Source organism: Lepus europaeus, chromosome 11 (genome assembly GCF_033115175.1).
Source record: "Lepus europaeus isolate LE1 chromosome 11, mLepTim1.pri, whole genome shotgun sequence".
NCBI classification, from domain to species: Eukaryota; Metazoa; Chordata; class Mammalia; order Lagomorpha; family Leporidae; genus Lepus; species Lepus europaeus.
Genome location: NC_084837.1, coordinates 67,074,977 through 67,088,673, shown reverse-complemented (window position 1 = coordinate 67,088,673; position 13,697 = coordinate 67,074,977). Strand labels below are relative to the sequence as shown.

The 13,697-nt window shown below is 40.7% G+C and overlaps 1 protein-coding gene across 4 annotated transcripts in view; it reads left to right on the top strand.

Moving 5' to 3' along the window:
- The window catches only part of GATM (glycine amidinotransferase), a 53,526-nt gene that overhangs the window by 541 nt on the left and 39,288 nt on the right, over positions 1-13,697 (top strand). For all 4 annotated transcript variants that reach the window (XM_062205835.1, XM_062205832.1, XM_062205834.1 and 1 more), the window contains exon 2: positions 669-796. The gene's annotated coding sequence lies outside the window, so the exon portion shown is untranslated. The remainder of the gene's footprint in view (positions 1-668; positions 797-13,697) is intronic.

Here is a 13,697-nt window from a genome sequence, read left to right as displayed (position 1 = left end):
CAACCTTTCTGGGAGATCCAGGCACAACTTTCCTACAGAAAATCACCAGGATAACAAGGAAGATGTGCAATTGGCATTTAAAATCCCTTGGAGAGGAGAAGAAGGAATATTAGGTTATCTGATGTAGTTATGCAACAGCAGTGTGTTTGTTCTGATTCCTGAATTACTCCTTTGAATGGCAACAACTTAATCACTGCTTCTGTCCATGCCTATTTGGGGCGCAGAGGTAGTAAATCTTGTACTAGAGACCATGCCTGTCTACCTTGTTAAAACAACTGCTTCCTGTTCTTTTTCTACCTGCTTTCAGCTTTTTGCTCTCTGCCCCCCTCCCCCACACACAAGCTCTTCCTTTTTCTTCATTATCATCTAGAATATATTTCCTGTCCCTTTTAATTCTTGTCAAAAAGAACCAGTTTTTTTTTTTTTTTTTGGTTTGGTTTTTATTCTATTCACATCTTTCTACCTCTTTTTCCACCTACCCTGCAAACTTATGAGACAAAATTGGCTTATAGATAGGATGCTTAGGTTACTGGGAGGCTAGCTGTTTTGTTTTTCTATCTATACAAATAATCAGTTGCAGACTGTATGGCAACATCAATGGGAAATACTGTTGGATCTGGGATCTTAAGACCACTGCTAATCCCAGGTCTCCTTCTGTCCAAATTCAGTGGCGGACATTGTGACAGACTTCTAGACTTCACAGAAAACTTGTCTGGCCTCCACTGTACTTTCCTGGTTTCAGTGCTGGAACAACTTAAATCAGAAAATAGCTTAGCAAGAGAAGAGTCTGAAGTGGGTAAGTCACCCTTTGCTTCCTATTTTTTTCTTTCTTCTAAACACATTGGCTTCTGTTTTCTTTGGTGTTCAGACTTTTTCAATAACAATTTTGCATTTTCTGAAACAAAAAGCCATCACTTTTACTGACCTCTGGAAATGTGAGTAAAATGCATATAAAGGTATTCTGTCATGATACCAGTACTTTATGAAGTCTCTTTTATTCCAGTTCCAAGAAGCTTTGAGTATCTAGAAAGGGAAAGAAGACATAAATGAGGACATGAAAATGGTCTTAAATGTGTAAAGAACTGTTATGTAGAAGAGTAGGTAAATTTATAGCTATACATGATATATAGATAGAAGTAGATATATGTCTGATATATATAGATATGAATATATATCTATATGGCATAGATAAATAAATATCTATGCTTATACATTAGATAAATATATCTATATCTATGGCAGAACTGGCCAAGAAGCAGAAGTTTAATGCAATCAACTTAAGAGTCTTCCCAGCCATATGTTGAGCATGTGAAAAACATAGCAAGGGGCATAACTGAAAGCAGCATAGGGAAACAAATATAGGGAGGCAAATAGAGTTAAATCAGTCTTTTTTAATTTAATTAATGCATTTTTATATAGGTATAACTTCAGGAATATAGTGGTTCTTTCCCTCATACCCCTCACCCCGCTCCCATCCCATCTCCCATTCCCTTTCCCATCTCCTTCTTCATTATGGATCTTTTTTTTTTTTTTTGACAGGCAGAGTTAGAGAGAGAGACAGAGAGAAAGGTCTTCCTTCCATTGGTTCACTCCTGCTACGGCCGGCACACTGCGCCGATCCAAAGCCAGGAGCCAGGTACTTCCTCCTGGTCTCCCATGCAGGTGCAGAGCCCAACCACTTGGGCCATCCTCCACTACCTTCCCAGGCCACAGCAGAGAGCTGGACTGGAAGAGGAGCAACTGGGACAGAACCGGTGCCCCAACCAGGACTAGAATCCGGAGTACCGGCAGAGGATTAGCCTTGTGAGCCACGGCACTAGCCCATTATGGATCATTTTTAGTATGACTTTATATACAGAGGATCAACTCCATGCTAATCATAGATTTCAACAATTTGCCCCCACACCCACACACAACATATAGAGTACAGTTTGGAGAGAGAATTTGCAGTCGATTCTCATATTACAATTCAATAGGGACAGAGGTCCTACCTGGGGAGTAAGTGCACAGTGACTACTGTTGTTCCTTTAACAATTAACACTCCTTTTTTATGACGTCAGTGACATCATCCGAGGCTCTTGTCATGGGCTGCCAAGGCTATGGAAGCCTTTTGTGACCATAGACTGTCAGTATTTGGACACAGCCAAGTTAAATCAGTCTTAAAGTTTACTGCATTGGTTTGAATTACAGATGGTGGCTGTGATATTAGGACTGTGATTTGGAGGAAATAGCATGTTGCTTTGGATTGTCTGAGAGGTTGATTTTATACAAGATCAAATGAGAATCCTCTAATAGGACCAGTATATGCACTGAATAGTCACTTCACCCTCCCCCTAAAAGGTCCAGTCCTTAGATTAAATCATAAACAAAAGCAACAAGGAATCCTGATCCTGCACCCTCAGCTCTTAACTGCTCACTCAAAGCAAAACTATAACTTTTTTTCTAATCAGCCACTAAAATCCATTGTGTTCCTTAGGTCAGATCATTGGCAATATCATTCTTTTTTTCTTTCTTTTTTTTTTTTTTTTTTTTGACAGGTAGAGTTATAGACAGAGAGAGAGAGAGACAGAGAGAAAGGTCTTCCTTCCATTGGTTCACCCCTCAAATGCCACTATGGCCGGAACTATGCCGATCCAAAGCCAGGAGCCAGATGCTTTCTCCTGGTCTCCCATGCGGGTGCAAGGGCCCAAGCACTTGGGCCATCCTCCACTGCCTTCCTGGGCCACAGCAGAGAACTGGACTGAAAGAGGAGCAATCGGGACTAGAACCTGGCGCCCATATGGGATGCTGGCGCCGCAGGCAGAGGATTAACCAAGTGAGCCACAGCGCCGGCCCCGGCAATATCATTATTTCAACAACTTGAATGCTATGTTTATCATAGCAGTCAGTGACACAATCTTATCTTGCAGAAAACCATTCTAATGGCAGTTATGTGGTTCTTCAGCTTATTTGTCTGTAACATAACCCCAAATTCGCTAATTTTGTGAATTGGAGAGTACCAGTTAAGGCACCAAAAGGTTGAACCACTAGAGGGAGTCAGAACCCTGCAGAGGACAGGACTGTTAGGAAATACAAGTATTCTCAATTGTGGTTTCCATTAGATTTCCCAACATTCACACCCAGCTGTATGAAACCATTTGTTGTCTCTATTTAGTGTCTTAGTCTGTTTGGATTGCTGACACAAAATACCTTGAACTGGCTACCTTATAAACAACAAACGTTTCTTATAGTTCTCAAAGCTGGGAAGTAAACAATCAAGACACTGGCAGATTCTGTGTCTGGTGGGGAACCACTTTCTAATTCATAGACAACAGCTTGCCACTGTGTTCTAAATTATGGAAAGGACTAGCTTTCTCTCTCAGAATCCCGCCACCCAGAAAACTTTTACTTAAGAAATACAAGCTTCATGCATTGCATAAGTACAACTTTAGGGACATAGTTTTTCTTCCTGCTGTACCTGCCCTCCCACCTACACTCCCACCTTTCTTCCTCCTTCCTCTCCTATTCCCATTCTTATTTTTTACTAAGATCCATTTTCAATTTCAATTTTCCGTTTTCAATATTTATTCTATACTAACTAAAGAGTTCAACAAATAGTATGAAAAAAAAAAACCTGTTCTCAATAGGAGAGAAGCGGGCTGTTCAAAGGTGTCACATCTCAAAGTGTCAATTTCACTTCTAGATTACCTTTTAGGTGCTCTATTAGTTATCACAGGTCAGGGAGAAGATACAGTATTTGTTCTTTGGGGTCTGGCTTATTTCACTAACTATGATATTTTCCAGTTTCATACATTTTGTTGCAAATGACAATTTCCTTTTTTTGTAAATATATATTTATTTGAAAGTCAGAATTACACACAGAGAAAGAAGGGGAGGCAGAGAGAGGGAGAGAGAGAGAGAGAGGTCTTTCATCTGCTGGTTCACTGCACAGTTGGCTGCAATGGCCAGAACTGTCAGGAGCTTCTTCCGGGTCTCCCACGAAGGTACAGAGGCCCAAGGACTTGGGCCATCTTCCACTGCTTTCCCAGGCCATAGCAGAGAGCTGGATCAGAAGTGGAGCAGTCCGGACTCGAACCTGCACCCACATGGGATGCTGGCACTGCAGGTGGAGGCTTTACCGACTATGCCACAGCACCAGCCCCAAGATTTCTTTCTTTTTTTTTTAACTGTTGTATAATATTCCATAGTGTCCATGTCTCATAATTTTTTTATCCAGTCTTTAGTTGGTGGACATTTGGGTTGATTCCATATCTCAGCTATTGTGAATTGAGCTGTATCTCTCAGGCCTTTTAAGGTCATTAATCTCATTCATGAGGACTTCACTCTCGTGACCCAAAGGCTCTACGTCTTAATACTGTTCTCTTGAGGGTTAGAATTTCAACATGCATTTTGTGGGGGACACAAATGTTCAGACTCCAGCAATAACTGACATTTTTTCATATAACTTCTAAATGCCTCAGGTCATATAGAAATAAATTTCCCAGTTAAAATTTAATTTTTATGATAAATATAAAAATGAGACTCTCCTAATACAAAATGTAGTGGTAGACCAAAATCCAAACAGAATTCATCTTGCTGTATGATAGTAACATTTCTCGTTTTGAATTGTTTCAAATGAGCTTTGATACACAAAACTTTTATGAGATTTTTCCCAAAGAGATATATGTAACGAATTGCTTCCCTCAATTTCAGTTCCTGTGTTCAAGGTTACAATCTAATATTGAATTTTAGCAGTACATCTAGAATTCAAAAGAAATAATTGAAATATGCTTCTTTCTTAGAATAGTAATGATACATGTTTTTGTCCCTTCAGCATCAATAATATTATGTATTAAATATATTTCAATACATGAAACATAGCATAATTATGAAAATCTAAAGAAAATGGTTGAGCCAGTAGCATGAATCACCTGTAGATCAATGAATGCTAATCTTTGTATGTTTCCATATTCATTCAACCCTAACATTTTAGCATTAGCAATGAACCACACTTGAGAAAGCATGATTTTTAAATGTTGCATATTCATACAGTTGTATCAAGTTATTTATTTCCACAGATACCTAGCATGCCATCAGGTGTTCTTATTTATTTATTTGTTTGTTTATTTATTTATTTATTTAAAGGACAGAGTTATAGAGACAGAGAGAGGGAGACACACACACACACACACACACAGAGAGAGATCTTCCATCTGCTGGTTCACTCTCCAGATGGCCTCAATGGCCAGAGCTGAGCTGATCCAAAGTCAGGAGCCAGGAGCTTCTTCCAGGTCATCTACATGAGTGCAGGACCCCAAGGACTTGGGCTATCTTCCTCTGCTTTCCAAGGTGCATTAGCAGAGAGCTGGATCAGAAGTGGAGCAGCCAGGACTCCAACTGGCACCCATTTGGGATGCTGGCGCTGCTATGCCACAATACCAGCCCCCACCATCAGGTGTTCTTAAAGTATGTATTGAAAATCCTTTACAACAGGCTATCGTTATAACTATTTTGTAGAATTTTACATCTTTCTCATGTATCCAAGCTAGAATTATTCTAAAAAGACTTAGAGATAGGGAAAGAGGGATGAAAACATTTGCTAGACTATAAATAACCTCTAGGCTGAAGTTCACAGAGCATTATTGTGTAAATCTGTTCTTACAGACTGTCAGGAAGCTGCTAATTCATCATTTCTTAGAAGTTAACACTAGGATAATTTCCCCTATGATGTTGGTTCACATGGTTCAGCTAACATATACAATGCTTGTTATTTATTAAATAAGTTTTTATTGAGCATCTACTTCATGCTAGATGCTGTACCAGAGGCTAAGTCTGTGGTGATAAAACCAGTCAACTTGGGCTAATGCTGTGGGTACAGCAGGTTAAGCTGTGGTTTGCAGCACCAGTATCCCATGTGGGCACTGGTTGGAGTCCCAGCTGCTGTACTTCTGATCCAGCTCTCTGCTAATGAGCCTGGGAAAGCAGCAGAAGATGCCCCAAATCTCTGGGTACCTGCACCCACATGGGAGACCCAGATGAAGCTTCTGGCTCCTGGCTTTCACCTGGCCCAGGCCCAATTGTAGCAGCCATTTGGAGAGTGAACCAGTGGATGGAAAATTCTCTCTCTGTCTCTCCTTCTCGCTCTCTGTTACTCTGCCTTCCAAATACACACATGCATGAAAACAGAAACAAAAAGAGAACCATTCAACCTGTAATTCCTGCCCTCATGAAGTCACACATTAAAGGAATCAAAAAAGTAAATAACCCATATAATTAAAGGTAATGAAGATGCTATGAAAGAAATAAACAGAAAAGGACTAATTTACATAGGTATTAAGGATAGGGGAAAAATGGGGGCTGGCACTGTGGTATAGAAGTCTACGCCTCCACCTGCAGTGCCGGCATCCCCTATGGACACCAGTTCAAGTCCTGGCTGCTCCCTTTCCTATCTGGTTCCCTGCTAATGCACTTGGGAAAGCAGTGGAAGATGACTGAAACCCTTTGACCCCTGCACCCACATGGGAGACCAGGAAGAAGCTCCTGGCTCCTGCCTTTGGCTGCTGTGGCCATTTGGAGAGTGAACCAGCAGATGAAAGATCTCTCTCTCTGTCTCTCTCTTCTCTGTATCTCCGCCTTTCAAATATGAATAAATAATTCTTTTTTAAAAGGATAAGGAAAAGAGCAAAATATTTTTCCTACTCTTATTAACTAATCATCAAAGCACTTCTGACACCAGATTTGTGGGGAAGTGTTCCCCACACAACCAGCAATTCAGTGGTAGACACCCCCTGGATGTCTTCAGATTAAATCCAGTCCTACCACTGTCTTCCTGGAGATGGCGTCAGAACCCACAGGTTGAGGGCTCAGTACTACTGCCACTTCAGATGCCAATCACAAGTTCCAAGTTGTAGTCTGTGCCTTTGACTGACTGCCTATTATCTGGGGTTCCCATGATTCCCTCTTAATTTAATTTAATTTACTTTAAATTAATGTTAATTTACTAGAACAGCTCAGAAAACTCAAGGAAGCAGTTTATTTATATTTGTTTGTTTACTTGTAAAGGATATAATAAAGGAAACAGATCAACAACCAGTTGGAGAGCTACAAAGGAGGGGGTCTGGAAGGGTCCCTGAGTTCTGTCCCACAGAGCTGGGATGTATCCTCCTTTTGGCACATAGATGTGTTTCTCAGAAACCCCCCAAGCCCCATAGTTCAGGTATTTTTATGGAGTCTTCCTTACTTATGTATGACCTATTAACTCCCATTTCTAGCCCTTCTCCACTCTCTGGAAATGGGGATAGGGAGTGAAAACTCCAAATTTATAATCAAAGACACTCTTTCTGATGACTAGCCCCCATCCAGAAGCCCAGCAAGAACTGCTTCATTAGGGCAAAAGAGGATCCTAACACCCAGGAAATTCCAAAGCATTTAGGAGCTCTGTGGCATGGACCAGGGGCCAAGACCAATATGCATACTTCATATTTTACAAAAGAGAAGCATGGAGGCCTCTCTGATGAAGTGACATCACAGCTGAAACCTGAGGGATGAGTAGGAGTCAGAAGAATTGGAGGGGAAGAGGGTGAGTGTGCCAGTCGGAGGGGAAAGCCCAAGCCAATGCCCTGAGATTGGAACATGCTTTCTGGGTTTCAGAAATGTTTTGTCTTTGTCATACCTTAGGCACTTACTTTCTAATTTTTTTTTTCTTGTGCCACATATAAATGGATAGCTTGTTATCTTAAGTAGTGGAGTGTAATATATGGTGCTCAATAAATAACTTGTTGAATTGAATTGATTGAATTTAAAGAATAGAGGCTGGTGAGTCCTGCTGTGTGGATTAGATCTAATTCTATCCAGACACATCAGACTCCATTCAGGACAGTCAAGTAAATCCCTTAGGTGATCTTCAAGAAAGTTGTGCTTACCCTACAGGCCACCCTTCCTGCCATTCCTGTCATTCATCCCTCCTTCATTTGCATGCTTTTGTGCTTTTGGTTAAATCAATCATTGTAAGAGTCTGTTAAAATTCAGAATTGCGGCCGGTGCTGCGGCTCACTAGGCTAATCCTCCGCCTTGCGGCGCCGGCACACCGGGTTCTAGTCCCGGTCGGGGCACCGATCCTGTCCCGGTTGCCCCTCTTCCAGGCCAGCTCTCTGCTGAGGCCAGGGAGTGCAGTGGAGGATGGCCCAAGTCCTTGGGTCCTGCACCCCATGGGAGACCAGGAGAAGCACCTGGCTCCTGCCATCGGAACAGCGCGGTGCGCCGGCCGCAGCGCGCTACCGCGGCGGCCATTGGAGGGTGAACCAACGGCAAAAGGCAGACCTTTCTCTCTGTCTCTCTCTCTCTCACTGTCCACTCTGCCTGTCAAAAAAAAAAAAAAAAAAATTCAGAATTGCCTCTATAATCATGGGTAATATTCAAATAGTGTGTTTTCATGTTGAATATAATATGAGTTAGAAACCCATGAGCTGGCTCCGCGGCTCAATAGGCTAATCCTCTGCCTGCGGCGCTGGCACAGCGGGTTCTAGTCCCTGTCGGGGTGCCGGATTCTGTCCTGGTCGCTCCTCTTCCTGTCCAGCTCTCTGCTGTGGCCTGGAGTGCAGTGGAGGATGGCCCAAGTGTTTGGGCCCTGCACCCGCATGGGAGACTAGGAGAAGCTCCTGGCTTCGAATCAGCGCGGTGCGCCGTCCTCAGCGCACCAGCCGCAGAGGCCATTGAGGAGTGAACCAACAATAAAGGAAGACCTCTCTCTGTCTCTCTCTCTCTCACTGTCCACTCTGCCTGTCAAAAAAAAGAAAAAAGAAAGAAAAGAAAAGAAACCCATGTGCTACCAGCTTATCTAAACCTTTGTCTACCCTTTTCTATTCCTATCATCAATAGGAATCTTTATTAGTTTTATTAGATTCTTGCATCACCCTCCTGATTAAGTTCCTTCCCTTCAGTCTCTCCTTACATTACCACTTTATTAATCTAGTCAAGAAAACTACTGAACTTTGTTTATAAGCATTATCCTTGGAGTTTATTAGACTTGAGGATTTAATCTCTTAATGAATTCTAGAGTTTTCAGACATGCAAACTTGTTTAAGTGTTGACTCAATACTAGATAAGATCTGATCTTAGAGACTGACCCAAAAGGAAGAACAGCCTATAGGAATAAGGAAGACCCTAAAAATGATTAATTTGTAAGGAGTTGATCAACTTTCCTTAACCTTGTTCCTCCTCTGAGATAAATGTTCCTGCTCTGTACTGTGTTGTTGTTACGGTGTCCTTGTCTGTGTAAACAGAAAATAGGCCCTGCTCTTCTCCGGATGCTCCAAGCCTACCACAGAGCCTTAAACATTTTGGTAAAAAATAAAAATCTGTGGGATGAATAAATGAATAGTGGCAAAGCTGGATTGGTAAAATTGGACTCAGTCATGGAAAGCCTTCAACACCATTCTCTTTGTTCATTCTGAGTGCTAGGCAGTGCGCTAGGAAATGGAAAGGGCTGATATCCAGAGCACTCTCATGGAAAGAGGAAAGAGTTCATGATATTCACACATCCAAAGAAGCCCTTTACTTCATTCTATTCATTTATAAAGCCTCAACATGAATCTGACTACCTCCTGGAAGATGTCCTTCACACCTTTCATTCAAATTGCTCTTGCCTTTATTTGCAATCCTGTAGCATTATGTATTCATTTAAATGTCTAATTGTGTTATATTTGTATTGTTAGGCAGTTATTTTAAGTGACTATATTATTTCTTCAGTGAGATCTTTAAATGATTTGCAGATTTGTACCATTTTCTAACATTTTACAATTCTTGCTCCCCACCCCAACATTGAACAAAATGACAGGTTTAATAATTAAATCTGTCCATTCTCTCAATTACTAGAGATTCACTTAGTTTTCATTTGAATTTAGGAAGATAAACTTGAAGAATCTCAGAAAATTTGGTTTGTATACTATATCTAAGGAACAGTAGATATCATTTTAGCTTATCATAATTCTTAGAGCTTTCAAGCAATCAAACTTGTCTAGTAGTTAACCAAATAGTATATAAGATCTGGTCTTGGGGACTGAGCCAGAAACAAGGCCAGACCACAGAGAAGGAAGAGGGTATGTGAAAATGCTTTATTCATAGCGATCCATAGGTATCACTTCATTGGAGTTTCCTTTAGCACTTTGTTACACCCCATTGAAAAATTAGGACTAAGATCAGACAGAGGAAATAGAGCTATCTCTTTGTTGCACTATCATAGCTTGTTGACTGACAGGATCTCACGGAAAGAGTACAAGTTTTGAGAGATGAAAACGATATTTTGTGATCATTTGACCTTAAATCAAGAGGTTAACTCCAGAAGCTGATGCATTTGGTTCCAAAATAGCAAAACTGAAGACAAGGGGAGAAAGATACTCTTTCTGAATTCTTTCAAATAGAGCAGATCAGGAGCTTTCTTTGGAATAATCACAGTATTCATATTACCCTTGGTATCAAATGCTTCATTTGTTCATTGAAATAAAGGTCACTGTATCCTTCCTACACCCAAAACTGCGTGGGAGTGGCCATGAATGCCTAGTCATTTTTCAAAATTTTCTTTGGCCCACTTCTTTCTGTGTTGCTACTCCCAGATCTTCAAATTCTTTCTGACTTGAAGTACATTCAATATGTTTCAAATCATTGAAATAGCATCTGACCTACTTTGTGGCTATTGGATTGGAGTCTTAGCAAATATACTACCTTCAGAAAGAATTTATAAGTTAATTCTTCCTCTGGTTTTCCTCAGATGTAACCTGCATCCCTTTTAGCTCTTGACTTCAGTTTGCTTTGAATGAGTTTGCTGTTTTTCTGTCTGTCTTCCCTCTACTCTCTCCTGATTTTAAGAGTTGACACTATGAGTTATCTTTTCTCTTTCATTGTACTTTCTCCCAGCAGAGTCTGGGAGCATTGCTACTGGCTTGCTGTCGTCATGTGATCTTGAACAATTCATTTAATCTTCCTGAGCCTGATTCTTGTAAATTAGAATGTGGATTAGTGGGGCCAGTGCTGTGGTGTAGTAGGCTAAGCCTCCTGCTGTGGCACCGGTGTCCCATATGGGCGCTGGTTCCTGTCACAGGTGCTCTTTTTCCAATCCAGCTCTTTGCTAATGGCCTGGGAAGGCAGTGGAAGATGGCCCAAGTTCTTAGGCCCCTGCACCCACATGGGAGACCCAGAGGAAGCTCCTGGCTTCTGGCTTTGGATCGGCGCAGCTCTGGCCGTTGCGGCCTCTCTCTGTGTAATTCTGACTTTCAAATAAATAAATCTTTAAAAAAAAATAATAGTTGTACATGTAAAGTTCTAGGCACAGTTCTAAGTGCTTTACATTACATTTACAGTTAACTTGAGAACTTGGAACTATTATTTCTGATTTACAGATAAGAGAATTGAGGCACCAAAATGTTATGTAACTCCCCCAAGTTCACACAGCTAATAAATAGCAGAGGTAGAATTCAAAATGCAGTGGGCTGGCTGGCTCTAAAGTTCCCATTCTGAGCCACTATACTGTGCTAAGCTATAACCAAATTTGACTTTGTAAACCAGGTCCACTAATTAATAGTTATATGACCTTAGACAAAACTTAAAAATCCCCCATCTAAATTTAATCATTTCTAAAAGGATAAAACGAATACCTACTTTATAAGGTTCATTTGTCCAGCAAATATTTATTGACACCTATCACTATATGCTGGGCATATTGTAATATCGATAATTAGATTCATGTAATGCACTTGGTATACTGCCAGGCATATATTAAGTGGTCAATGTTAATTATTTTAATTAATAATAGACAAAAACCTCTGTGAAACATCTTTCCCTTTCCTTCACTACATATTATGTTCTATGAGGGAGACTTCAAAAAGTTCATGGAAATGCATATTATGAAAAAAAAACTAATTTCAAAATGTTTTACACTAAAGTAAACTTTTTTTTTTTAATATGGCTTCCCCCCTCCCATAACTTCCCTCCCGCCCGCAACCCTTCCCTTTCCCGCTCCCTTTCCCCTTCCATTCATGTAAAGATTCATTTTCAATTCTCTTTGTATACAGAAGATCAGTTTAGTATATATTAGGTAAAGATTTCAACATTTTGCCCATATAGCAACATAAAGTGAAAAAACTACCATTGGATTACTAATTATAGCATTAAATAGCAATGTACAGCACATTAAAGACAGAGAACCTACATAATTTTTTTTCAAATTAATTAATTTTCTATGCCATTTCCATTTTAACACCAGGTTGTTTTTTTTTTTTCATTTCCAATTCTCTTTATATACAGAAGATCACTTCAGTATATAATTAGTAAAGACCTCATCAGTTTGTGCCCACACAGAAACGCAAAGTATAAAAATACTGTTTCAGTACTAGTTATAGCATCACTTCGCTTTAGACGACACATTAGGGACAGATCCCACATGGGGTGTAAGTACACAGTGACTCCTGTTGCTGATTTAACAATTTGACACGTCTGTTCATGGCGTCAGTAATCTCCCTAGGCTCTAGTCATGAGTTGCCAGGGCTATGGAAGCCTTTAGAGTTCGCTGACTTTGATCTTATTCCGATAGGGTCATAGTCAAAGTGGAAGTTCTCTCCTCCCTTCGGAGAAGGGTACCTCCTTCTTTGATGGCCCCGTTCTTTCCACTGGGATCTCACTCACAGAGATCTTTCATTTAGGTCTTCTTCTTTTTTTTTTTCCATGATATCTTGGCTTTCCATACCTGCTATACTCTCATGGGCTCTTCCGCCAGATCCGAATGCCTTGAGGGCTGATTCTGAGGCCAGAGTGTTGTTTAGGACATCTGCCATTCTATGAGTCTGCTGTGTATCCCACTTCCCATGTTGGATCTTTCTCTCCCTTTTTGATTCTATCAGTTAGTATTAGCAGATACTTGTCTTGTTTGTGTGATCTCTTTGACTCTTAGACCTATCAGAGCTATCAATTGTGAGCTGAAATTGATCACTTGGACTAGTGCGATGGCATTGGTACATGCCATCTTGATGGGATTGTGTTGGAATCCCCTGGCACATTTCTAACTCCACCATTTGCGGCCAGTCCGATTGAGCATGTTCCAAATTGAGTAAACTTTTAAAAAAGTTTTTTTACTTTTACTTTTAAAAAGTAAACTTTTTAATCCTATTTTCCTATGAGCTTTTAAAACATTTTTGGAGAGACAGAGGGGAAGAGAGAGAGAGATCTTCCATCTTTCAGTTTACTACCTAAATGCCCACAACAGCTGGGAGCTGGGCCAAGGCAAAGCCAGGAACCAGGAACTCCATCCAGGGCCCCAGCACAGGTGGTAGGGACCCAAGTAATTGAGCCATGATCAGCTGCCTCCCAGGACATGCATTACTAGGAAGGTGGCAGAAGTGGAGCTGAGACTACAATCCAGGCACTCTGACATGGATGTCCCAAGCAGCATCTTAGCCACTGCACCAAATGCCCACCCCTCTGGGAACTTTTCACATGTCATTGTCATATATCTGTTTTCTACTGGTCACCTAATTTTATTTGAAATAGTTTTGAAGCACTGATCTATAGGATATTGCCTTACTATTTTAGCAAAAGCAAACAAAACAAAATAAAAACAATACAAATATCTCTTAGGGCTAAACTGAGAAAGTTTTTCATGGCTACTTCGAAGTAGATCTAATATATAATAAAGGCCAGGCCAGGCATGCAGAATATACTTACTATCAAAG